The following is a 27,158-nucleotide window of genomic DNA, read 5'->3' as shown; positions in this document are numbered from 1 at the left end:
TGCTGTCTGGATAAATAGGGGGGTACTAACCTAAGGCAACCCAGGCCAGCATAGGCAGTGATTGAGTGTGGTCATCTTGGTGACCAAAGCCAGCTTCTCACATTTCTTCTTGAAAAGCATGGTGCTGACATGTTTAATATCCTATGGCATTTCCTTTGGGCTCTGTAGACTGATGGAAAAGGCCCCTGTTAACATCTGATGGCCAAGTTGAATAGCACAGCCTTGAGACCCTCCACTTCACAGCTCCAGTTAGGGGGGTGATTTCTCACCAAGTTGTAGTAGAAATACCGATAGTCATATCCTGGCAGGATCCACATACCACCGATTATAGGGAGAACACTTTTGTGTGCCTGGATGGTTTTGGACAAACAAAGGTGAAATCTCACCCACAACTTCATAGGGAATGATAAATCAAAATCCAGCACACTACAAAAAAGAAAAAGATAAAGCTAAGGTTTGAAGTTTTTCTGGAAGAATTCCAAAAATGCATATTTCAAGGGAATGTCTCAGGGCAACCCTAAATAGACTGGTGACCTATAGATCAAAGACACTGTATTTTATTAGCCGTCTCCTGACCCAGCCAATCCAACTGTCCTTCCCTAACTGTTACATGCATCCAGATAAACCCTCCCCTGTCTGTCTTTACTTTCTTCCTCCGAGAATCACAAATCAACCCTGACAACATTTGGTTTCTCATCTTAAGGAATGTTGCTGGTACATTCTTTATGTGAAAGAGGCAATCCCAGGAAGGGGTATGAACCAGACTGAATGAAGAGTATCTTATTTCATCTGCACAGAACAAAAGAGTGTCTTTCCTTTCCCAATGCCTGCAAGAGTCTAAGGACTTGAATGAAAGCAGACTGGCTGAGCTTAGTCCTAAGGATGGATACAAGGCTGGCAGGGAAGAGGGGTTCTCTGGGGTCTGTGGGGTGACTTTCCTTCCTCCATGATTGTTCTTATAATGGAGTCCTGTCTTGCTAAGGGGAGCAGTGACTGACAGGGTTATTTATCTTTGACTGCTTCCCCACACTGATCCCACGTTCTTTTTTTTTTTTTTTTTTTGGAGACAGAATTTTGCTCTTGTTGCCCAGGCTGGAGTGCAATGGCGCGATCTTGCTCACTGCAAACTCTGCCTCCTGGGTTCAAGCGATTCTCCTGCCTCGGTCTCCCAAGTAGCTGGGATTACAGGCATGCACCATCATGCCCAACTAATTTTGTATTTTTAGTAGAGACGGGGTTTCACCATGTTGATCCCAAGTTCTATAGGTATGGTTGGGATATAATTATTTTGAAATGTTATGAGTGTTTCAAAAGTTTACTCTGACCTGGGAATTTTGTGAAGTGTCAATGTGGCAGGCAGCCTGAAAGATGGTCCCCAGTGATCTCTGGCTCCTGGTATTCTCAGCCTTGTGGAATCCCCATCCCTGGAGTGCCTTGTGTCTATATAAAATATTGACAACATTGAAAGGATGTCATTTCTATGAGTAGGTTACGTAAGACAGTGACTTCTATCTTGTGAGCAGAAACACTTCCTGGCTGCCTTTGATAAAGCAAGCCACCATTCGGGAGAGGACCATGTGGTCAGGAACCAGGGATGGCCTTGGGCCAACTGTCCCCATAGCCCTGAAGGAAGCAAGGAGCTGAGGAAGTCAGGTGGCCCAGCAACCCTAAAGGAACCAAATCCTGCCAACAAACACCTGAGCTTGGGGGCAAACCCAGATGGGCCTTCAGATGAGACCCTAGCCCAGGCTGACATCTTGACTGCAGCTCTGTGATAGACCCGGAAGTTAGTCCTGGCTCATCTGTGCCTGGATTTCTCTCCCTCAGAAACCATGAGATAATAAATGTGTGTGGTTTTTAAGTTGCTAACTGTATCTTAGCACTGCATTATAAAGCAGTAGGTAATTAATACAGTAGATTTTACTTAGTCACTAATTATTACAAAATATATTTCTGGATACATTTTATCATTTCAAAGATAATAGATGGACAAAATAATTAAACTGGATATGCTTTCACTCTATGTCACATTGTGTCAAAATAAGTCATCTCCTTAGAGAATTATTTGTAAACTAACAGATCATATAAGGGCAGGCATTAAGAAGCCTCTGTGGTCTAAAATGTGACTCCTCTGATTAAAGACCTTCTGGAGTTCTGCATGAAATACATACTCTTTGCTGTGACATTCATAATGTGACTCCAAACCACCTTCCCAAGATTCTTCCCCATCACACCACTCCTTGTTGGTACCTTATGCCCAAGGGGTGGTTCCTGACCACCCTTTCCACACTGCAGCCTGCCCTCCCCATCTGTCTTTTCTCCTGCTGCCCTTCTGGTGCTCTCCCTGCTTTACTCTACCTCCTGTCTGCTGTGGAAAGCCTGTCTCCTCAAGACCACCCCTTCGTGAGATTTCTTACAGGTCCCACATCCACCTCTAAGCCAGGTACTCTGCCTCTTCCCCTTACACTGCAACACCACTTTTGGCCTTGCTTAGGGTATTTGCATGCTCTTCCCCTCATCCTGATTTGCTCTCTGACTCTTCTCTGATTCAGCCTCTTCTGATTTCCCATGTGAGACCAAAAGCTACATGAGGGCAGAAACTGTCCCTCATTCTTGGTGGCCCTTCCTACAACCTAGAACATCTCCTTGGGCATAGTGAAGAGATGGTCACACAGTGTTTGCAGAATTGAATTTCATGAAGGGCAGATTGTGATGTGGTGCAGCATTACCTAGATGGTGTTAACAGAATTTCTGTGTTAACAGAGATTCTATGGCCAAAGTAGTGTGAGAAACCAAGTGCGCTCTGTCCCGTTGCTATAGTTTGGATAATTGTCCCCAGCAAATCTTATTGTGAAATTTGATCCAAATGTTGGAGGTGGAACCTAATGGGAGGTGTTTGGGTCATGGCAGTGGATCCCTCCTGAATAGATTAATGGCCTCCCTCAGGGGTGAGTGAGTTCTCACTCTGTTAGTTCCCAAGAGAGCTGGTGTTTAGAAAGAGCCTGGCACCTCCCCTCTCTCTTCTGCTTCCTCTCTCACCACATGTTCTCTTTGCACACAGGCTCCCCTTCACTTTCTTTTTTTCTTTCTTTTTTTCTTTTTAAACAGACGGGGTTTCACTTTGTTGCCCAGGCTGGTCTCAAATTCCTGGGCTCAAGTAATTCACCCACCTTGGCCTCCCAAAGTGCTGGGATTACAGGAGTGAGCCACCGTGCCTGTCCCCCTTTGCTTTCCATCATGAGTAGAAGCAGTCTGAAGTCCTCACCAGATGCATATGCCAGTGCCATGCTTCCTGTACAGCCTGCAGAACTGCAGAGGCAAATAAACTCCTTTTCATTATAAATCACCCAGCCTCAGGTATTTCTTTATAGCAACACAAAATGGACTAAGACACCCTCCATGAAGAGCCGCCCTGGGCATTAGATGACTAAAGTCTCTAAGAAGCTCTGCAGTAAAGAAACAGGCAGAGCCCAACATTCCACTCTGGCTTTCTGTAATGCTGTGATTTGGGCAGAAGGTGTGGAAGCTGCCTACTTACCTCTCTACAGGATCTCTGCCCATGTAGAGCTCACCTGAGAGCGGATGCTGTATGTTTTGTTTTGTTCTTTTCTCTCAATAAGGCTGTGAGTTTATCACACTTTGTAGTCTATACTCATTTCCCTTGTTTAGTCACAGGTGATTCCAGGGCGATTTCAATTGATGATGCTTCGAACGGATACTCAACTCCTAAAAATACACAAATCGCGCTGTTAGGAACTAAGCCACTTCTATTGCATTTAGAACCGTATTTAATAACTAGTTTGACATGGTGACTCCTGTCCTCAAGGGACTTTTTGCTCAAGAGTGCAGTGACTAAAGATTTCAGATATTAGACACCCACTTTTTCACCAGTCTTTGCCAGATTTAATTCTATTTAATGGATGTTGAATAAGCCTTTCCCATGTGTCAGGCACTATGCTAGATGCTTAGGGTACAAAACGTAATAATAAACTGTTCCTGCCCTAAAGAATGTCTATTCTGACTGAGAGCATAACATATTATTTTAATATAATTCTGCGAGTGCTGAAACTCTGTTATCACCTGCACATAAGCAGGAGATGGGGAGGCACCAGTTGAAGGCGCTTAACTGAGAGGAAAGGGGGAACCTGGGATGAGAGTTAGTTGAAAGATGCAGAAAAGTTACCCTGAGAATAAAGGTAGCAGAAAGAAAATCTAATTTAACTTTTTTTTTTTTAATATACTATCTGCCAGCAACTCTCTGCAAGGTCCTAAGAGTTCTAAGTTGAATAAGGCCCACTCCCTCCCTTCCAGGACTTTAGCTGAGGTTGGTTGGGGCAGAAGTCGGGCAAGACTCATCGGAACGGATTAACAGAGACAGAATCCAGAGGCAACGGGATGAATTCCAAGTATAGGTAATACTTCTAATTTTAATTTAAATAATCATTTATTTCCTCGAAGCTTTATTATTTTTTAAGAGCTAGCATCATTCCTCTGGGTGTCTTGAGCCTGTAGACTCAGCAGCTGTGAATTGAAGAATTTCTGTCTGGTTCCTTGTCACCTTTTCCCTGCTGAAAACACTGTCCCTCCCTTCTGTCTCTTCTTGTGCTTCACTTCCATGAAGGAGGGCATTAGAAGAAAGGAAAAGGAAAAGTGCTTCCCTCCCTCTGTGCTCCTGGCAACTCTAATGGTAGGATCTGTTTTGGAGGACTTGCTGTAAAGCGATGGCAGTAGCCACGTCTGGAACCTATGTCCATGGCTGAAAGAGCCACAGGCTCTGCCGTCGGGAGACCTGTGTTAGTTTTGTCTCTGCTATTCACTGATTGTGTGCGCCTGGCATGTTAACTAAGGCTCTGTGTGTTTACCTCATCTTCAAGATGGGGTAAAAAGATATTCACAGGGGTGTGTGCAGATTAGTGCTTATGCGCTGAGCACACTGTCCAAAAGCCTATTTTAGATGTAATTCTCTTCCTCTTTTTCTTTAAATCAGAAAAGACACACTTGGTCTGAGGGTATGTTTCAGCTCAGGCATGCTGCCATCAGGACCACGTAAAGCTGGATTTTTCTACGCTAGTCCGTTTGCACATAAGCTCTTCCCTTCTCCTCCGAAGTACAATTGTTATACCTAGTAGTTGGGAAAATTGTGTCATTGTGTTTGTACCTAACACAGATGACTTAGGAATTTTTTTCTACTCCTTGGATTTATCTTCTCATTTTCTCTGGGTTACCTTGAGAAAGGCAAGAAGCTGGTGTTTATATTGGCGTGCAGGATTGAGAGAGAACATAAAAATGGGTGGGACATATATATGCCGTGATGGATGGAGTCGTGAACACTTTTGGCTTAAAAATCAAATTTCCTTTGCTATTATACTCAGGTCAAGGAAGCACCAACTACTTCAGGTCTTTCCTGGAGTAATTAATTCACCTATAATGCCTTCCTCTCCTCCCTTCCTGTTATCCCTTCCCAGTAGCTTGTTTTTCTTTATTCAAAGAACATATACTGAGGGCTCTTAGGGACACACACTGTACTAGGGGGAGAGCTCCCAGGAAAAGGCAGCAGGGGCAGGAGGAAATTGCGGGGAGAGGCACACAGGCGCTCACAGCCCCCATCCTTGTCTGAGTCTGACACATCTGTCCTGGGTGGCTCTTGAGGAGCTCCACAGATGCAGTAATAAGAGAAAGGGGGCAGGAAAGGGCCCTGGGCTGCAAGGATCAAAAGGCGATAACTCAGAGAGGTGGAGTGAGTGGGCACAGGCCCCACAGGATGAACTGTGCAGAGAGGACTGAGGGGGCAGCAGCAGAACCAGCCTGGCTGGTGGTGATGGGGACAGCCCAGGCCAATGGGGGTGACTTGCGGAAGAGTGGAGAGAAACCAGCAAGTGCGTGGCCATCGGTGGGGCCTGCTCTCCTCACTCTTCTCCGCAGGTCTGACCCCTTTCATTTTAGCTCCAGATAATGAGTTTCCATCACTTCATTTAGGAAAGCACCAAATGGGTCGGGCCCTGTTTTGGGACTGGGGATGCAAACACAAGCAGGACCCTGTCACTGCTCCCAGGGAGCCCGCCGCGTGGTGCTGCGGTTCCTGTTCAGGGCTGCGTAGCAGAATCACCCCGGGGAGCTTTTAAAACACACACCATCCGGAGATTCAGATTCAGCAGGACAGGGTGGGGCTGCCATTTCCCTATCTGCTGGTGAACCTCGAGCTAATGAAAATAGAAAGAGAAGGACGAGGAGGTCAACACCCCTGTTTTCCAGGCACTGTGCTAAGTGCTTTATATAAGAGGAAGTGAAATACATGAACAGTGGTGTGCTTCCGCTGGCTCACACCAGCCCGGAGGGGTCAACTCTGTACCTTTCTTCTCAACTTGACATTCAGTGACATCACACTAGTACTTTGAAATGAGCCCTGGTGGGAATATTACAGCATGGAAATGGACAAATGCTAAACACCGGGGCATTTTCCCCTCTAGAAAGCCAGTTGTTAAACATTTACCAGAACACCACTGTGTATATGTATGTTTCTTATTTAGTGTAATCTTCATAATAAACCCAGATATTATCCAGGGACTAACACTTGACAGCTTTCAAATCACTTTTAAATACGTTGCCCTACTCTCGCAATGCCCCGTGAGGTATCCTTGTCCCCATTTTAAAGAAACATTGGCTCCAAGAGGTCACACGGCCAGGAAGGGACAGACCTGACATGAAAGGCCAAGCTTGCCTCCTATCAGCCTTGTTCCTGCTATGGCAGGCCCAGCAGGCAGATTTCTGGTTCTGAGCCAGGGTCCTGGTCACAAGGGCTGGAGGGACTAGGCCTGACCCCGTTCTCAGATGTCTGATAACAGGAAGTTTCCCCCCAACACTGGGAGGCTTAGCTTAATAAATGAGTTTCCTGTTCTGCTTATTTGCGTACATTGAGGATTCTCATGCTACGTTGGGGCCTACATAGGCAGGCTTCCAGGGGCCTCCAATTCAGGGGCTTGCTGTTTCCAGGGGGACTGGCTGTGCTAGGGAAATGTGCCCTTGGCTGCCATGGAAAGAAGGGAATCTAGAACTTTTTAAAACCTGCCCCTTCAAGGTCTTGGCCAAGGCCATGGGAATTTCCAAATATTTCACTTGTCCCAATTGAGGTAGCAATGAGGACGCTTTGCTAGAATGAGGCTTAGAGATTTATGTCCCCATGGAAAATCCCCAGAAGTGAGGGAAACTCATTCTAAAATGTCGAAAATAGCAGCAAACCAAACCAGCCCTCACAGATATCACCTGCTATAGAAACAGAGTGTCCTGAGGAAGAAGGCAAGAAGAAATTCCTAATTCCCAGGGTCTCTCTCCCCATAATTTAGGTTTTGTCAGGACCTACTGGTATCTGTTGGGACAGACAACTGAGTGAAAAGCTAGTCGTCATGGAAAAATCAGTGAAAGACCTTTTTAAGACAGAATTTTCCTTCATGTTAGGCGTTTGGACAGCTGGGGCTATTCCACTCACATGATGCCCACTCTGATTACCGCACTCAGAATTCTTAGTTTGTCTCATATTCAGTCGCCACTACCTGGAGTTTCCACAGAGGGTGTCAAAGGTGACCTCCCTTACATTCTGAAGGATGTCCTGTCTGAGGGATGGGCTCCCAGAGGGCACTAGATGGGAATAGTGGTGTGTATTGCTGAGGACCCCAGAGGTTTTAGAACGAAAGGACTTGACGCCATGGGCTTGCTGGTGGGAGGTGGATGATCCCTTACCAAGCTGTGGCCTCACACCCTCCTGTGCTCCCGACCACCCCCAGCACTGGCTTGACTCCAGTGTGAATCTTTCTTTTCTTTTGAATCCTAGACACATGTCCCCTGAAGTGTTTCAGACAGTTGGGATCAGCAGCAACCCTAGCAGTGTTTGTGCAGAACCCCCAGAGCTGACACTGCTGACTGGGACATGTGACCTGGCACCCCCAGGTGGGTGGGCCCCAGGTGAGTCCACCCGGGCTCCAGCCGAGGAACCTGCCTCCGGAGTTCAGAGGCTGTGATGCATGGTACCGATGGACTCTGAGTTCCAGACTCGGGACACAAGGGGAGATGGAAGGCAACTGTGTAAACCAAAGAGGCAGCAGCAGGAAGGTCCCAGCGAAAGCAGATCCACTGGCCAGAATTCCCCAAAGCCTCTCTGCAGTGTGGTTCTCAGACCAGCAGCGTCAACTCACTTGGGGACTTGTTAGAAATGAATCTGCCTGTCAGTGAGAGGCCCAGGGGTTCCTGTGCTTGACGGCACTGCACTAAACAAAGCTGAGCCTTTGCTAACTCCTCTAGGTCTCTACCCACTGGCTAAGACTCGGCCAAGGGCACATCTAGGGCTGAAGTATTATACAGTAAGCAGAAGATGTATGCAACTTAAAGAATAATGTTAAGGAGTGGGGGAATGCTGATTTTTTTCTCTGCCTCTCTTGTATATTCTATCATAAAGGATCTGGACTCAGAAGAGATTTAAGTTTCAAATCTGGCTTTGTCAGTTAATGCTTGTGGGATCTCAACCACGTCACTGACTTCTCTGAACATACGTCCATATTTCTACAAAGGAAACCATAGGTGACTCTGCTGAGTTGAGCACTTGCGAGTACCAAGCAGTGTTTTACACCTATTTACTCATTTAATCCTCCTGAAAATCCGTGTGACACCTGTGATGTTATTACCCCCACTTGACAGGTGAGGACCTGAGGCACAGACGCTAACCAGCTTGCTGGAGATCACACACTCATGAGTGGCAGAGTGGGGCTCGGAACCGGGCAGCCTGCCTCTGGAGCCCTCACTCCATCTGCACACCATGCTGGGACCCAGTCGAGTGACCAGCAGACCGGTTGTGTGGGTTAGGTGGAATGGTGGATATAAACCACACAGCCCAGCTCCTGGCCCGTGCTGGGCCCTCAGTAAGTTACTACTTTCATTATTATACATGCGTAGATGAAAGTTGGGTGGTAATAGTGATTTTCCCTAAGATGATGGAACTTTACGTGCCTTTGCCTTTTCTTACCTGTATATTCCTGAAATCAACAGGTTCTACTTTTGTCACAAGAAGAGAGGAAATAATTGTACTTTTTTTTTTTTGAGATGGAGTCTCGCTCTGTCACCCAGGCTGGGGTGCAGTGGCACAATCTCGGCTCACTGCAACCTCCGCCTCCTGGGTTCATTCCATTCTCCTGCCTCAGCCTCCTGAGTAGCTGGGACTACAGGCGCCCACCACCACGCCCGGCTAATTTTTTGTATTTTTTAGTAGAGACGGGGTTTCACCGTGTTAGCCCCTTGATATGGTTAGGCCTTGTGTCCCCACCCAAATCTCATCTTGAATTATAATCCCCGTAATTTTCATAAGCTCCACATGTCAAGGGAGAGACCAGGTGGAGGTAATTGAATCATGGGGGTAGTTCCCCCATGCTGTTCTTGTGATAGTGAGTTCTCACGAGATCTGATGATTTTATACATGTTTTTGGTAGTTCCTCCTGAATTCCTTCTCATTCCTGCCGCCTTCTGAAGAAGGTGCCTTGCTTCCCCTTTGCCTTCTGCCGTGATTGTAACTTTCCTGAGGCCTCCCCAGCCATGCTGAACTGTGAATCAATTAAAACTCTTCCCTTTATAAATTTATAAATTTATAAATTCTTTATAGCAGTGTGAAAAGGGACTAATACACCCTTCTTGACTTGCTTATGTGACTTGCTTATGTGACTTGCTCATTTCCAGCATGAGGCAGGAAAGGATAGAAGCCTTTCAGAGCCTGAGCCAAGTTCCTCCTCACAGAAGCACAGAGGACACTTACTCCATCTCTGAAAAAGCTGCCCACACCCCACCTCCATCCAGCCTTCCAAAAGCCACCACGAATGACCCGTAGGAGGGGCAGAGTGTGCCACTTGCTAGGGACCAGAACCTCTGGGGAGCGGGGATCATCTCTGTGTCTCTCTGCTTCAACTGCATTTAAAATGAACATTCTTAATGATAAACCTTTCCGTGTGTAAAGAAGGGCGTGGAAAAATGTATGTACTGGAGACTCGGGTAATGACTTTCTAAGTGTGGAAAATTTTCCCCCAAACTGTTTCCAAATATAGAAAAGTCACATAATAAATGATGAGGGCTCATAAACCTTTCTGGCAGCAGTTGCAGGGGTCAGAACAAGGAAGAAGGAATTCCCAGCTCCTAGGGCCCGGCATCCCACACTGTCTTCTGGGCTACTGTGCAACCAATGGTTCCATATCTGTACGTACCCAGGGGCTCCTTAGATAAATAATTGAAGTGAAATATCAAATGTGTTACTGTTTTTTTAATGTCACTGATAAAACCCCTAAAATAGACTGCATGTCTCCCAGCTCTTCTGAACCAGGAGTGTTTGGGAAGTTGAGAATGTCACTGGTCACATTGTTCCTTTCTCTTGTGTCTCTAAAGGGTTTTGTTGTTTTAGGTTTGTTAATGGTTGTCAAACACATGCCTCAGACATTTTTAACCTCCTGGAAGCCTACTGGACTCAACACACTGAAACCAGCCCTGATTCTCTGCTGACTGCATTTGCCAAGATTGAGTCCTATAATTGTCAGGTTGCTGCCAAAGCTAAAGCCCTGCCCCACCTGCCCCGCCCCGCCGCCCACCTGCCCCACCCCACCGCCCATAGCCTTCCCTGAGAACCATCTTCAACTTCTTGGCAGCTGTGATTCTCCTCACCTCTATGGGTGGAGGAAACCAGTAGGGGTGCAGAAGATCAGGGGGTTGTGGAAACCTGCATCTTCTTCATGCTCCCCAAACCTTTCTTCCTTGAAGCAAGGAAGGGCCTAGCTCTGTCACAGAAAGGGTACTCAAAGACATAACAGAAATGCCCAACCAAATGGAGATTATGAGTGAATGTGGTCACTGGGATCACAGCTGGCCCTAACAGGTCTATTCTAACTATTCTAACTCTGGTGAGCCCCCAAAGAATGAGGGACCCCCTCAGACGCTCCCAATTTATCACTTCAAAAATCTTCGAAGAGTTCCCAGAGAAACCCTGGAGCTTACACAGGCCTCCAGAACAAGGCAGGAGTTTTGGTCCTGGACAGATAACCTTGTCAGAGCATCAGAGACACAGGCACCATGTTGGGTATGAGCAAGTCCCTCTTGACCACCCTCTCCCCTCATTTTATGAACAGAGAAAGTAGCTCTCATGTCCGGAGAGACTACCAAGAAGCCCTGGGCATGTGTTTTGACTCAGAAAGTCCTAGAAGAGTAGACAGAAAGGTCACCATGTTATTTTAAACCCAAACTTGATACTTGGATGTATTCATGGCCTGGCATATAAGAGTTGAGAAATACCTCCCCACTCCACTTGTCACAGCTCAAGGCCTCACCCATGTATCAGTTTGAGGTTTGGGCTCTAGGTTTTGAGATAGAATGAAGGATCCAAAGAGATCCCAAGAAGATGGAAAGCTATGATACAAAAAGAAAGGATGAAGATTAAGCCTATGCATTCAAAGTTCTTGTGACCCATGGAAAAAATAAAAATAAAACCCAAGCAGAATGCTGAAATGCATTGTGATTCCTAAGCTTGGGAAGAAAAAGCCACAGGATGATAAAATCTCTGTGTTTAAGTAAAAGAAGGAGACTGGTTATCTGAAGAGTGCTGATCTGTTTTCTATTATCAGCTAATTCCATGATTTTATTGCCACTCTCCCCTGAGTTTCTATCATGGGCAGTGTAGGCATTGAATCAGAGAATCTTCTGTGGGAAAACTCAGAGTTCAGTTCAGGGGAGTGATGCCGAGGGACAGAGTTATCTCCATGGCTCATGCAAACAAGGGCCTCTCAGGTATTAGTGGTACTTTTTAAGCCTACCCAGTGACAACACATGGTGGAGAATCAGGGTTCCATTCTAGAGAGGAGGCTTGAAAGACATGTTGGCTAAGAGAAAAGTAAGGAAATACATCATCTCCAGGTTACTTAATGATATGATTTGGCTGTGTCCCCACTCTAATCTCATCTTGAATTCCCATGTGTTGTGGGAGGGAACCGGTGGGAGGTAATTGAATCATGGGGGTAAATATTTCCCGTGCTGTTCTTGTGATAGTGAATAGGTCTCATGAGATCGGATGGTTTCATAAAGAGGAGTTTCTCTGCACAAGCTTTCTCTCTTAGTCTGCTGCCATCCGTGTAAGAAATGACGTGCTCCTCCTGGCCTTCTGCCATTATTGTGAGTCCTCCCCAGCCATGTGGCACTGTAAGTCCATTAAACCTCTTTCTTTTGTAAATTGTCCATTCTTGGGTATGTCTTTATCAGCAGCATGAAAACAGACTAATACAGAAAATTTTTGACAGTAGAGTGGGGCACTGCTGAAAAGATACCCAAAAATGTGGGAATGGACTTTGGAACTGGGCAATGGGGAGAGGTTGGAACAGTTTGGAGGGCTCAGAAGAAGACAGGAAAATGTGGGGAAGTTTGGAACCTCCTAGAGGCTTATTGAATGGCTTTGACCAAAATGCTGATAACGATATGACAATGAAATCCAGGCTGAGGTGGTCTCAGATGGAGAGGAGGAACTTGTTGGGAACTGGAGCAAAGGTGACTCTTGTTATGTTTTAGCAAAGCGACTGGTAGCATTTTGCCCCTGCCCTAGAGATTTGTGAAACTTTGAACTTGAGAGTATCTGGCAGAAGAAATTTCTTTTTTTCTTTCTTTCTTTCTTTCTTTTTTTTGAGACCAAGTCTTGCTCTGTTGCCAGGCTGGAGTGCAGTGGCGTGATCTTGGCTCACTGCAACCTTAGGCGGAAGAAATTTCTAAGCAGCAAAGCATTCAAGAGGTGACTTGGGTGCTGTTAAAGGCATTGAGTTTTAAAAGGGAATCAGAGCATAAAAGTTCAGAAAATTTGCAACCTGACAATGTGATAGAAAAGAAAATCCCATTTTTCTGAGGAGAAATTCATGCTGGCTGCAGAAATTTGCATAAGTAATGAGAAGCTGAATGTTAATCCCCAAGACAATGGGGAAATGTCTCCAGGGCATGTCAGAGGTCTTCACAGCAGCACCTCCCATCACAGGCCCGGAGGCCTAGGAGGAAAAAGTGGGTTTGTAGGCTGGGCCCAGTGTCTCCTGCTGTGTGCAGCCTAAGGACTTGGTGCCCTATGTCCCAGCTGCTCCAGCTATGGCTGAAAGGGGCCAACATAGAGCTCAGCCCATGGCTTCAGAGTGCAATCCCCAGCCCTTGGCAGCTTCCATGTGGTGTTGAGCCTGTGAGTGCACAGAAGTCAAGAATTGGGGTTTGGGAACCTCCACCTAGATTTCAGAAGATGTATGGAAATCCCTGGATGCTCAGGCAGAAGTTTGCTGCAGGGGTGGGACCCCCATGGAGAATCTCTGGTAGGGCAGTGCAGAAGGGAAATGTGGGGTCAGAGCCCCCATACAGAGTCCCCACTGGGGCTGTAAGAGGGCTACTGTCCTCCAGACCCCAGAATGGTATATCCACCAATAGCTTGCACCATTTGCCTGGAAAAGCTGTAGTCACTCAACGCCAGCCCATGAAAGCAGCCAGGAGGGAGGCTGTACCCTGCAAAGCCACAGGGGTGGAGCTGCCCAAGACCATGGGAACCCACCTCTTGCATTGGCATGACCTGGATTTGAGACATGGAGTCAAAGGAGATCATTTTGGAGTTTTAAGATTTGACTGCCCTGCTGGATTTCAGACTTGCATGGGTACTGTAGCCTCTTTGTTTTGGCCAATCTCTCCCATTTGGAATGGGTGTATTTACCCAATGCCTGTATCCCCACTGTATTTAGGAAGTAACTAACTCATTTTTGATTTTACAGACTGATAGGTGGAAGGGACTTGCCTTCCCTCAGATGAGACTTTGTAGACTTTTGAGTTAATGCTAAAATGAGTTAAGACTTTGGGGGACTGTTAGGAAGGCATGATTGGTTTTGAAATGTGAGGACATGAGATTTGGGATGCACCAGGGGCAGAATGATATGATTTGTCTGTGTCCCCACCCAAATCTCATCTTGAATCCCCACGGGTTGTGGGAGGGACCCCGTGGGAGGTAACTGAATCATGGGGGGAAGTATTTACCATGCTGTTCTCATGATAGTGAACAAGTCTCATGACATCTGATGGTTTTATAAAGAGGAGTTCCCTTACACAAGCTCTCTGTCTTTGCCTGCTACCATCCATGTAAGATGTGACTTGCTCCTCCTTGCCTTCCACCATGATTGTGAGTCCTCCCTAGCCATGAGGAAGTATAAGTCCATTAAACCTCTTTCTTTTGTAAATTGCCCAGTCTCGGGTATGTCTTTATCAGCAGTGTGAAAATGGACTAATACACTTAAATATTGAATAAAGGCTATGAAAGAAAGAGTAGGGTTTTCTTGGGGGATCTTAAGGATGATACCCACTTTCCTTGTTTAAGAATCCTCTTGCCTGGGGACAAAGGGCTCCACTTATTTTTAGGTGTCTACAGTGTAATAGAACTCTGAGGACAGAAATCCAACTCTGATTAGCTTTGGCAAAGGGGCAGATATTTGAGGCTCACATAACCAGTCTCCAAGGGGGTAGGGATGTGGTTGATCTGGGGACATCTAGAACCAGGGAGTGGCATGCCACTAGCACTCTGTCTCACCTCTACCTTTCTCTATGTGTTGGCATCAGATTTTTGTTTTTATTTTTCACACACTGCCTTTATGTCTCAATCTTTACTATCAAAGAGGAGCTGCATCTCTTTCCTTAGTTGCATGCCAAAACATTCTAGAGAACAGCTGTGTATTAGTTAGGATTCTCTTAGAGGGACAGAACTAATAGGAAATATATATATATGTATAAATATATATATGTATGTGTGTGTATATATATATAATATGAGTTTAAGCAAGCAAATTAAAGGGGGGTTATTAAGTATTAACTTACCCAATCACAAGGTCCCATGATAGGCTACAAGCTGAGGAGCAAGGAGAGCCAGTCTGAGTCCCAAAAGTGAAGAACTTGGAGTCCGATGTTCAAGGGCAGGAAGCAACCAGGACGGGAGAAAGATGTAGGCTGGGAGGCTCAGCCCATCTCTCCTTTTCATGTTTTTCTGCCTGCTTTATATTCTCTGGAAGCTGGTTAGATTGTGCCCACCAGACTGAGGGTGGATCTGCCTTCCCCAGCCCACTGACTCAAATGTTAATCTACTTTGGCAACACCCACATAGACACACCCAGGATTAATATTTTGTATCCCTCAGTCCAATCAAGTTGACACTCAGTATTAACCATCACAAGCGGGTCAAGTGTGCACCTCTGAGGGCAGGTGGCCAGGGCCCTCACTAGAACCATGTGGCTGGAGCAGACAGAGAAGCAGATCCCAGCAAGAAGGACTGAGCAGACACAGCCACAATGTCCAGCATGGCACTGCACAAGATGCCAAATTCTGTGTATGAGGTGGGTCATGGAGCTGGGGGAGAAAAAAAGAAGAGAAATAGATCTTGAGAGTAGGGGTGGAGTAGGGTCAGGAGGGGTCATCCTGTGGCATAAGCAAGTGAATTGAAAGGACATTCAGTTCTGCTCTTGAACAAGGATGCCTCAGGCCATATACATTTCTTGCCAGTTTCCTCTCAAGCTTAACTAATAACTTTTCCTCCCTAAATTCTGTCTGAGCTAGTTGGCAAAGTGAAATAACATTTTCTGTTTATTTGTGCTTGGTATTGCTGGAAAGATTCCTATGAAGTTGTGGAGTTTTTTTTTCCCCCTCATCATTTTGTTTGTAAATTTCTACTCAACATAAGCCATTTCTTAATAGGCAACCTGGGAACTGTGACATGTACTAGTACTGGTCAGTAGTAGCTACATCTTTCTACTTGGTGGAATCTGCCTTCCAGCTATGAACTCTAGCTGTGAGTCTGATGGAAGCTGATATGGTTTGGTGGTGTCCCCACCCAAATCTCATCTTGAATTGTAGCTCCCATAATTCCCATCTGTCATGGGAGGGACTTGGTGGGAGGTAACTGAATCACGGGGGCAGATCTTTCCTGTGCTGTTCTCATGGTAGTGAATAAGTCTCATGAGATCTGATGGTTTTATGAAGGCAGTTCTCCTGCACATGCTCTTTCTTGCCCGCTGCCATGTAAGCCGTGCCTTTGCTTCTTTTTTCCTTCTGCCATGATGAGGCCTCCCCAGCTGTGTGGAACTGTGAGTCTATTAAAGCTCTTTCCTTAATAAATTACCCAGTCTTGGATGTGTCTTTATTAGCAGTGTGAGAACAGACTAATATAGAAGCATACTTGCAGTTGAAGGTGGACAGAACAACAGGATCTTAGCTTTCCCAGAATGGGTCACCAGCCTGACAGTGGTGGTAACAAGGACATGCAGTGGAGATGATCAGGACTTTGGAGCCAGAAAGACTAGGATTTAGATCCAGGCTGTAAAATGAATAAGGACTGTTATGGGGGATGGGGCACACTGCCCAGATGCCCCTTCTTGATCATGATATTCATTGCCCCAGCTGTTGAGGGTATTGACTGGTGATGGCTTAAAACTGAGGCCTTTCCTGGGTGCTGCCGTGGCTGAGGGACCTACCTCACCCAAGGTTACACACGTCCCCAGAGTGCCTGAGCTGATTCAAGGACTCAAAGGCTCAACAGTCTCATCTCAGGTCAGGGCAATTCTGAAGTTATCCCAGCTCTAGGGCTTCTGTGGGACCTGCTGTGACCTTTGTTGTGACTGCACAGGTGTTCAGCCTCTCTCTCTGCCCCATCCTGTTTTTGTTTTTGTTTTTTACAGTGTTGTTTTGGAGAGCATTCCCAATAAACTTCCTACATGCAAATGTTCATCTCAGCATCTAAGACAGGTAAATTCTACATTTACCTTGTAGGATTTTCTCTACCAGGATTAAAGTCAATGTATGTATTAAGCAAATGCTCATTGTAATGCTTTAAAAGCCATGATCTACATAGTTCCGTCCTAGAATTAAGCCAGAATTAAAATACAGTATATTCAAACAGAATAATTCCAAAATAACTTCAGTTCTTTACTTATCCTATTAGGAGCAAGACTCTTGCTTGTAAGTTACAAGAAAGCCAAGTAAGACTTGTTTAAGGAAAGCACAGGCTTATCTACCTATACATATGGTTGGTGGGGACCATTCATGAACCTATAGGGTCCAGGGGTAGACTTTCACGCACATCTGGATCCAGGGGACATTAGCTATAGGCAGTCATCTAGAGGCTCAACTAGAACACCAGCATATCTGGGTCTTTTCCTTCTCCATGCAATGGCAGGGTTTCTTCTTCCCCTTGTGCTCTGTCAGCAGGCTAGCTAGACTTCTGGTATGGTCACTCAGGACTCCTAAAAGTGCAATAGTCACTGCTGTGTTATGATATGCAGCTTCCTGTTGTGTGCCATGCCATCTTAATGTTTGGTTCAAAAATCCCAGAATGTCACTCTAACACCTCCTGAATTAGGGTTGGGTTCTCAAGAAAAATCCCCGAATGTCCCTCTAACACCTTCTGAATTAGGATTCTTAAGAGAAACAGGACCAATAGGGGGTGTGTGTGTGTGTGTGTGTGTGTGTGTGTGTGTGTGTGTGTTGCAAGGAATTGGCTCACATGATTAGGGAAGCTGAAAAGTTTCAAGATCTGCAGTCAGCAAGCTGGAGACCCAGGAGAGACAATGCTGTAGTTCCAGTTTGAGCCCAAAGGCCTGAGATCCAGGAGAGTCAAATTATGTAAGTTACAATTTGAACATCAGCAGGCTTGAGACCCAAGAGCCAGTGTTTCAGTTCAAGCTCAACGGCAGGCAAAGACCAATATCCCAGCTGGAACACTCAGGCAGAAGGAGTTCCCTCTTACTTGGCCTTTTTGTTCTAGTCAGGTCTTCACATCTTCTATTGATTACATCAAATCATGGGCCAGAACAACTACACAGAAAACCAATGAGGAAATAGCAGACTTGAACTACACTATCATCTGTTAGATATAACATACATCTATAGAACACTTAACAACAGCAGAATATATTATTCTCAAGTATACATGGAACATTCTTCAGGATAAGTCATTCACTAGATCGTAAGACAACCCTCAATAAGTGTAAAAGAACTGAAATCAAACAAAGTATGTTCTCCACAGGCCAGCCCTGTGGGACTACACAGAACTACACAAGAGTGAGAATACCAGGTGTTCACTGGGGCTCATCATTAGGGACCAGCTCCCAAAGGCTACCTGGACAAAATCTACTTACAGACAAAAAGCAAACAGTTTTGGGCATGTCGCTGGCTGCTCCCTGAAACTCCTTTGGTTTTCCATGTTCAGGCTTTGGATCTTGGTAAATACAAAAGTCCTTTGGAGGACTAACACACCAAACTTGTATCAGTCACTTATATCTTTGTAAAACCAAAGATCTTCAATGATGTGATAAAGGAAGGATATACATCAAAGCCCTGGGACTCAAGATGGGAATAAAGGAGCTTTACTGAAAGATGCGTGGGGCAGGCTGGATGGCAAAATCAGATTCAGAAACTGACCTCACTCACTTTTATAGTTTCCATAGTGCTAGGCCTGCTTAGGTCCTTCATAGGTAGTAATAGCCAAGTTTCTCTCCTCCGGGGCATCTTTAATAGGAATGTCAGCCCAAGTCCAAAGCCATGCAGCTACAATAGCACAATTTTGGACAGGTACCAAAATTGGGAAGGAATGGGGTTGGGGGCATTAGAGCCTTCCTAGAGCCACCAAAATCACAAACTAACTGCAGTCTGTTGATAGCCTTTTAATGGACATCAAGATATACTTACTAGAGCAAAGGTTCTGTCCTTTTCCCTTAAGATGATGCCTCTCTTAGGGATTGGAGAACAATCCTAATTTACAAATCAGTTTTTGGAAACTGATTTGTAAATATTGACATCATAGTTAGTTTGACCTCAGTAACCCAAAGCTACCAACAATGGCAGAAGAGCCAAAGGGTTCAGCGTGATTGGCCAGTCTGATCGTTTTTCTCTTTGATTTCAGAAGGCAATGATTCCTCAAGTGTGCTTGGAATGGAAATTATAAACAAGTCATTGCTTTCTTCTTATGTGGAGGTCTGCCATGTGAGCCCCATATTTCAAGTCTTACCTGCACCTAGCCTTTGGCCTGAAATGTGTCATTGAATCAATTAATGCTTTTAAATGGCTCACTTTACTCCATTTTTCTGCATACATTCAGTGACCTGATTCTGTTAGCAAACGCTGTTGATGGGTCTAAGAAACACTGAAGGCCTTCATCTCTGGCAAAGATTCGTAATTTGTGATGTTGGTGGTTACTGCACCGGAAGTTTCCAACTTAATTGGGAACAGTGGGAAGTAATTTAGTTGTGACTGTTTCTCTAGCTGTTAATTTAGCTGATTTTCATTCCATTAAGGCTTTAAGGGAAACAATTCCAAACTAATTAGCCAGAACTTCCATTTGGTAGTACAGTAGTCAGTTATAGGTAGGACATGCTGGGTGTTTCACTTGTCCAGGCTTCTTATGGTAAATTCTGCAAGGGTGCCCACCCTCAGCTCTGGATACATTTGGCATCTAGAGACAGATCTTCGAAAATGCTGGTGTTTATAATTAAAACCAGAGTCTGTTCGGTGACCAAACACTAAAACGGCTTGAGTTTTGTTTTTCTAGCTGAATTTCCAATGACAAAATATCACAGGCGTTTTGTTTATTGGCTCTTCCCAGGAGAACTGCTGCTAAGATAATATCTAAAGCTTACAACATTGTTTAAAAAGAGAAGTAAGCATTGTAACTTCTCTTTAAAAAAGATAAAGCAAATACTTTCCACTTCATTATTTTATTAAGACTTTAGTGATTTTGAAAATCTGATTTTTGTCTGCTAATGCTTGTGAACTAACTGTGGTTTTTCTAAGTTTTCCACAGGACTGTTCAAGCAGATGAGGCACCCCCATGTTCTGAGATCTTTACAAGGCACAGAGAATGGTCCAGCTCACTTAGTCATCTCCCAAAGCCAGGAAGGGGACTCAGCCCAGTTCTGCAGGAACAGACCTAAGCACCAATGATCCCTGCGTCAGGTAGTTCTAGCAGCTGTCTTTTCTTCTTGCACAGGTAATTCTATGCTACACAGCCCCAAAACAAAAGCTTCCTCAGTGGGGTCATGGTAAAAAAGACTTTTTTTTTTAAGACAGAGTCTTGCGCTGTCTCCCAGGTTGGAGTACAGTGGCAAGATCTTGGCTCACTGCAACCTCCACCTCCTGGGTTCAAGCAATTCTCCTGCCTCAGCCTCCTGAGTAGCTGGGATTAGAGGTGCCCACCACCACACCCAGCTAATTTTTGTATTTTTAGTTGAGACAGGGTTTCACCATGTTGGCCAGGTTGGTCTCAAACTCCTGACCTCAAGTGACCTGCCCACCTTGGCTTCCCAAAGTGCTGGGATTACAGCCAATGCGCCCGGCCCCAGACCGTCAATTTTAAGCTGCTAATTAGGTTTGGCAAATTTGGCCAAAATGAGAGAAATCTGATTGCATTTCTCCCACCTGCACCATCAGCCACTCCCTTTGCAGCTGAGTCTGGTAGGTGCTTCTCCTTCCCTGCCAAGGACACACTCCACTGCTTCCTAATTGCCTGAGTTTTCAGTGGCAGCTTAGATGTTGGCCAGGCTTTAATCAGCCTGGGAAACAGAGTCCTCTGTCAGCACATTTGCCACTGAGGCCTGATGGGAATGTGTGTGACTACACAGCAACAAAACGGATTCACCAGCCACATGGGGAAACCAGCCTCATTACTTCAGAGTCACGTCACGTGGTCTCCTTGGGCCAGCAACCGCTCTTCTTAATTCCTGCTTTCATCAGGCCATTTGTCTTAAACTACATGCTTGTCTCATCTCAAAATTCATTGTTTAGCTTACATACAGTGGAGACCTGAGGATTAACACATCACGGCACTGATGGGAAATGACTTGTTCTCATTCACTCATTATTCAGCAACCATTTATGAATGTCTGTTCAGCCATTAGATAGTCTAGATTTTCCAAGATAGCTCTGTTTAAGGAAATTTTGAGGCCGGGTGTGGTGGCTCACGCCTGTAATCCTAGCAGTTTGGGAGGCAAAGGCGGGCAGATTGCCAGGAGTTCCAGACCAGCCTAGGTAACATGGTGAAACCCCGTCTCTACTAAAACACAAAAAATTAGCTGGGCATGGTGGCGCATGCCTGTAATCCCAGCTACTCAGGAGGCTGAGGCACAAGAATCGTTTGGACCCAGGAGGCAGAGGTTGCAGTGATAATCAACCTCAGCTATCACAGCTGAGATAGCGCCACTGCACTCTAGCCTGGGCGACAGAGTGAGACTGTCTCCAAAAAATAAAATAAATTTTGATATTTTACATAAAAGCAATTTATTAACTATACATTAAATATGGTCTTAATACTTGAGGTGTAGCATCACGATTCTGAGAAAATTCTTATCACAACTGAATGACAGAATCCATAAACAGAGCCAAACTGAGTCTTAAGACAAGAAATGCCCTTCCAAAAATGTAACCTTACACCTTCTCTAGGGGAGAAGAGTTCCTGGCGAATAAAAACACAGGGTCCATTCTGTGATATGAAACAGGACTTTGCAAAGTGTTTTCATGGATAGCTCATTTCTAGTTTTTAAAGCTGCCCCTTGTTTGGAAACAACAGCCACTTCTTGCAGAAAGAAGACACATGTGACTGTGTTTATATCTCTGAAGTCAGAGGCAGGATTAAGGTAGTCTGCAAAATCTGACTTTTTACAGGAAGAATAACTCTTATAAATACACAAAATAGGAAAACAAGGGGAGAGGTTGCATGACGCGCCCCAAATTTGCGATTTGACTTGCTGTATGTTAGTATCTTTGTTAGGAGCAAAGATGGATAAGCCGTAATTCCTGCTTCAAATGTGTTCACTGTAGCAGGGGACAGGAGGTGTCTATACCAACCGTTCTAATAGGAGTTGGAAAGGGACAAGTGTTACAAGGAAGAAAACACGGGCACTGCCGAGAAGGACATTACCTTCTGCCGGAAAGGCCACTTAGAGGAAGCATTTCAGCCAGTGTTGAAGGACCCAAAAGCTTTGCAACAGCAGAGATGTGTGGTCAGGTGTTGAAGGCAGACAAAATGTGTGAGCAAAAATCTGCCAAGAAGGGTAATAGAGTCCAGGTCGTGGGAGGACAGTACAGTGAGATGAAGAGGGTGTGACAAATTGATCAATACATCTCAGGTTAGCGAGCCTGGACATCATTTAGCAAGCAGTGGGGGAAGGGTAAACCTGAAAGTTATTAAGGTTGGGAGTCGGGGGCGGGGCATGATCGGAGACGCTAATACGGAGGTCTTGAGTAGAACGGGGGGAGACGGGAAATACAGGGAGGACAAGAGGAATGCAGGGGACTGAGAAGGCAGACGAGACCTTCCACAGTGTGCAGGAAATGGTCAGGCCCCCTGTGTAGGAGGAAGAGGACTGTTGATGGAAACCTGTGGCCACAGAGGCTTCTGGCATCTCACAAAGCCTTTGGTGTCAGTCTGGCAAAACACTCTGGCCGGGAACAAGGGATGCTGGGTGAGTGAGAGCAGTGCCCCTCAAACCTTAATGTATGCACAAACCACTTGAGGATTTTGTAAAAATGTGGATTCTGCATCTGTAGGTCTGGGTGGGGCCTGAGAGAGTGTATACATTTTCAACAACTCCCAGGTGAAGCTCATGCTGCCGGTCCAGGGACCACCCTTTGAGTAGCAAGGAGCTAGAACTACTCACATTTGCTAATTTTAGGCAGTGATTTATAACAGCTGGAAGATCTGTGAGACAGTGACCCAATTGCGTCTAAGTGTTCTTATTTCTTTAAATCTCACTCTAAATGTGGCAGGAAGCTGGCACATGATTAAACTTGCATTTGTTTCTTAGATTCTAATTTGACTCATGGAAACTGCGGTCCTCTCCCCAGGAGGGTGTGTGTGGACAGCCTTTCTGGGTGTAGAAGTTGTAAGCAACCCCTCAGGACAATCTGCTTCCCCATGTATGGGGGAGTGGGAGGATGCCAAAAAGGGGAAAGAGTCCCAGAAGCCTCCCTTCTGTATTAGGGGGCCTATAGGAGCAGCTTCGGGACCCTGCAGAAGTCAAGGAAGGAAGAATACTCGTCCAGAAGTGATGGATCCTCGAGCCCATCCTGACCCAGTGTTTGGAGTCAGTTTGCAGCCTGGAAGAGGCTGGGGATTACCTCGAGGTAATAGTCTATGGTGGGAGGCTGATGACCAAAATGGCAGCAGGAAAGCAGGACTGTCACGTTTGGGGCAGGCACTCGTGGGCTGATGGCGTCTAGAGCTGCTCTTCACAGCTCCAAAAACTCCTGCCAGCTTGTTCCCTGTTACTCTATGGGGTCCTTTATTTCTGGGAGACCAGCTGTATCTTCACATCAGCCCTCCTGGAGCAGAGGCCCCTGGCCTTTGTATGAGTCAAGAGGGCTGGCTTTGAGCTTCTCTTGGAGCTGGATAAGGGGTGTGCATGCCCGTGAATGTATTTTGAGTTGTCTACTTATAGGATAACCGTTTGTTCCTCTTCATCATCTTAGGCCATATTTCTCTTAATGATCTACTTGGACCATTTTGGGGTCAGCCTATTTTCCTCTCCTGGGATGGCCATGCCAGGCTGCTTATTTGCACAATGTGGCCCTGGCCCCTTCTAACCTCCCTTCTGAGGTCAGATTTCCAGCTCGACCCAGTAAGCCTGGAGGACCGGGCACTGCCCTGGACAGTGAGGCTCAAGGCTCCCATGCAGAACCCATGCCCAAGCAATCATCAATTGTTCTAATAATTAGAGGTGTGGTGTAACATGTGGGGGCTCTGGACTTGAACAGCAAGGGTTCAAATCCTGGCTCTGCCAAATAGTTACATGGCCTGCTTCTCAAGGACCTGCACTTTGGGGCCAGCCTAACCGGGATCTCTATTCTGAATCCTCGCCTTCTCCTTGTGAGACCTTGGGCAGGTCACACGATCACTCTTGAGCATAGGTTTCCTCGGCCATAAAGCAGAGATGATGACACTCTCTCCCTCATAGGGTTGTGGTAAGAATTGAGTTATGGAATGGGTGGGAAGCATCTCAAACTGTGTGTGGCGCAGGGGAAGCACCCAATGAATAGTAGCTATTACCATGAAATGATACTTAGTTAATAAGTAAGGAGTTGTAGTTGTGGGTTTTATTAGAAACAAAGTAGGTACATCTGCTTCTTAGTCCCCCATCCCTCTGGGAAGCCAGACCACGAGCTCGTAAATGCTTAGCATGGCGTCCACCTGGTGGCCGCATCCCCAAATCTCTCATCAAAAACCTGGAGGAAATGAAAAGGCTTGTAATTTATAAACCAAGGCTTCTCATGGGGGCCAGGGGAGGAGAGGGGAGGGCAAGCACACACTCTGGGGCCTTGGTGGGGGCCTCACAGGCAGCTCGAAAACAAAGCGGCACTTTGTCCTGGGGCCTGGCTTTGCTTTTTGTCATAATATTTAATTAATTTTGAAATTTCACATAACATTAAAGTGTGAGATATTTACAGCTGCTAAAGAAGGGAACATAGGTTAAAAAGGTTGAGAAATCATCTATAACCTATAAAACACAGCAAAGCCCCCAGGAATGTGATAGGTACAGGGAGGCATCGGGCTCAGCACATTCTGCCCCCTCTGCCCAGTGCCCACCTATCCCCAGGGTGGCAGGGGGTAGTGGAGCCCGCGCAGTCCAGCAAGCTGCCTAATTGGAAAAAGCTGGCACTTCTGTGTTCTGGTCATTTCCTTTTGCTTTGTAATGCAAATGAGTGAAACTTGAAAAAATGTTCTTTAAAAACCGTTTGAAACATGATGCCCGGTCATCCTTGGGTTTTCATTATTCTTCCACGTATGCCTTAGGATGTGGGGCATACATCCTTTATTCACCCTGAGAAGCCCATTTGCCACCCTGGCTAAATACAACCCCTTCATGACTCTTTTATTCATTCTTTTAATTTTTTTATACCACAGGCTTAATAAAATTTAAAAAGTCAATAAAAGTGAAAAAATATACTTGCAGGAGAATGCACAAGTATATGGCTTTTTGAATTGTTGCAACGTGAATTTGACTAATCACAAAACAGAATTACCACCGCCACCCCCCAGAGGGTGAGCACAGTCCTGGCTTAGAATGGCACAGAATCGCTTTGCTTGGTTTTGAGCTTTACGTTGTAAATGGAATCTCACAGGATGTACTGTGTTGTACAGGATGTATGATGTTAGGGACACACATCATCCATGTTGCTGGGTGTTGTTATAGACCCTTCATTCTTGTTGTATAGTGTCCATGGTGTGGTCCTCCATGGTTGGATATGTACCCAGTGGAGGTGCGCATGTGTCCCCTGACAGGATCGGTCCCAGGGATTGGCATGTGGCCTACGTGGGCCCACTGGGATTTCCCAAATTGGAAGGGAAATTGGGTAGGTATCTCTCCTCCTCATGAGAAAGGGTATATCATAGCAGATTGGAGTCAGGCCATCTGTGTCCAATCCTGGCTATGTCACTTACTAGGTAGTGGGATCTGGTATGAGTTATTACACCTCTCTGTTTCCTGTGTTAATTTCCTCTTCTGTAAAAGGAGATAATAACAGCATCTACTCCACAGGGTGATTTCAAAGATTAAATGAGTGCGTAGAACCGTGCCAGGCATGAATTAAGTGCTGATAAGTGGACTTTTATTCCTGGATGGTGAACTGTGAAGGTGTGAGGCTGGGCTGTGGTGGTCACTGAGCTGTTTGCTGTAAGAACGTTGATTTCCCTGAGGTTCCCTATGCACCCTGTGTCTGTCATGCCTCTAAGCCTTTGCACATGCTCTTCCCTCTGCCCAGCATATCAGCTTCCCTTTTATTCCCACAGAAAATTTCCATTCCTCTTTCCTGTCTCAGCAAAAAGGGATGGACCAGTCCTGCAGGCATCCTTCCCACATTCTCCCAAGCAAATGCTATCCCCATCCCTGCTTTCATTGTTGTGCCACAGCAGTTCTCAAAGTATGATCTACAAACCCCTTTTAAAATAAAATTTTAAATAAAAATTTAAAAATTAATAAAAGTAAAAAATATACTGCAGAGAAGTGAACAAGTGTATGGCTTTTTGAATTGTTGCAAAGTGAATTCAACCAATCACAAAGCAGAACATTACTACTACCACCCCTGGGAGGGTGAGCACAACCCTAAGAGGTGATTTGCCTTGTTCACTGTGTTGACATTTGCACTGATGATGCAAAAGCATTGCTGAATGAATGTAACTGCATTTGCATAAATCAAGTGGCACCTGGCCGGGTGCGGTGGCTCATGCCTGTAATCCCAGCACTTTGGGAGGCCAAGGTGGGTGGATCACCTGAAGTTAGGATGTCCGGAATTTATTCCTTCTGGTGGGTTCTTGGTCTTGCTGACTTCAAGAATGAAGCTGTGGACCTTCGCGTTGAGTGTTACAGCTCTTAAAGGTGGTGTGGACCCAAAGAGTGAGCAGTAGCAAGATTTATTGTGAATAGCAAAAGAACAAAGCTTCCACAGCATGGAAGGGGACCCGAGAGGGTTGCTGCTGCTGGCTTGGGTGGCCAGCTTTTTTTCCCTTATTTGGCCCCACCCACGTCCTGCTAATTGGTCCACTTTACAGAGTGCTGATTAGTGTATTTACAATCCTTTAGCTAGACACAGAGTGCTGATTGGTGGGTTTTTACAGAGTGCTAATTAGTGGGTTTACAATCCTTTAGCTAGAAACAGAGCGCTGATTGGTATGTTTTTACAGAGTGCTGATTGGTGCATTTACAATCCTTTAGCTAGACAGAAAAGTTCTCCAAGTCTCCACTCGACCCAGGAAGTCCAGCTGGCTTCACCTCTCATTAGGACTTTGAGACCAGCCTGGCCAACATGGCAAAACCCTGTCTGTACTAAAAATACAAAACTTAGCCGGGCGAGGTGGCAGGCATCCATAATCCCAGCTACTTAGGAGGCTGAGGCAGGAGAATCGCATGAACCCGGGAGGCAGAGGTTGCAGTGAGCCAAGATTGTGCCATTGCACTCCAGCCTGGGTGACAGCGTTAAGACTCTGTCTCCAAAAAAAAAAAAAAAAAAAAAAATCAAATGGCACCAAACTGTACTACTAGTCATTGGACTTTCATCATCATGTACTCATTGTAAAGAAAGGAAAAAGAAAAGCCAGTTTCGTTTAAGAATGTCTTTGATGA

General features: G+C 45.6%; 1 long non-coding RNA gene across 1 annotated transcript in view; it reads left to right on the top strand.

Moving 5' to 3' along the window:
* Positions 1-663: 663 nt before the first annotated feature.
* The window catches only part of LOC129397180 (uncharacterized), a 65,397-nt gene continuing 38,902 nt past the window's right edge, over positions 664-27,158 (top strand). Inside the window, exons 1-2 of the long non-coding RNA XR_008624392.2 lie at positions 664-4,412; positions 8,686-8,906. This is a non-coding gene — a long non-coding RNA (uncharacterized LOC129397180). The remainder of the gene's footprint in view (positions 4,413-8,685; positions 8,907-27,158) is intronic.

The sequence above is a fragment of the Pan paniscus genome, chromosome 12, assembly GCF_029289425.2.
Source record: "Pan paniscus chromosome 12, NHGRI_mPanPan1-v2.0_pri, whole genome shotgun sequence".
Classification (NCBI taxonomy): Eukaryota; Metazoa; Chordata; class Mammalia; order Primates; family Hominidae; genus Pan; species Pan paniscus.
Note: the sequence above shows the minus strand (reverse complement) of the source record. Positions and strands in the feature narration are given on the sequence as shown.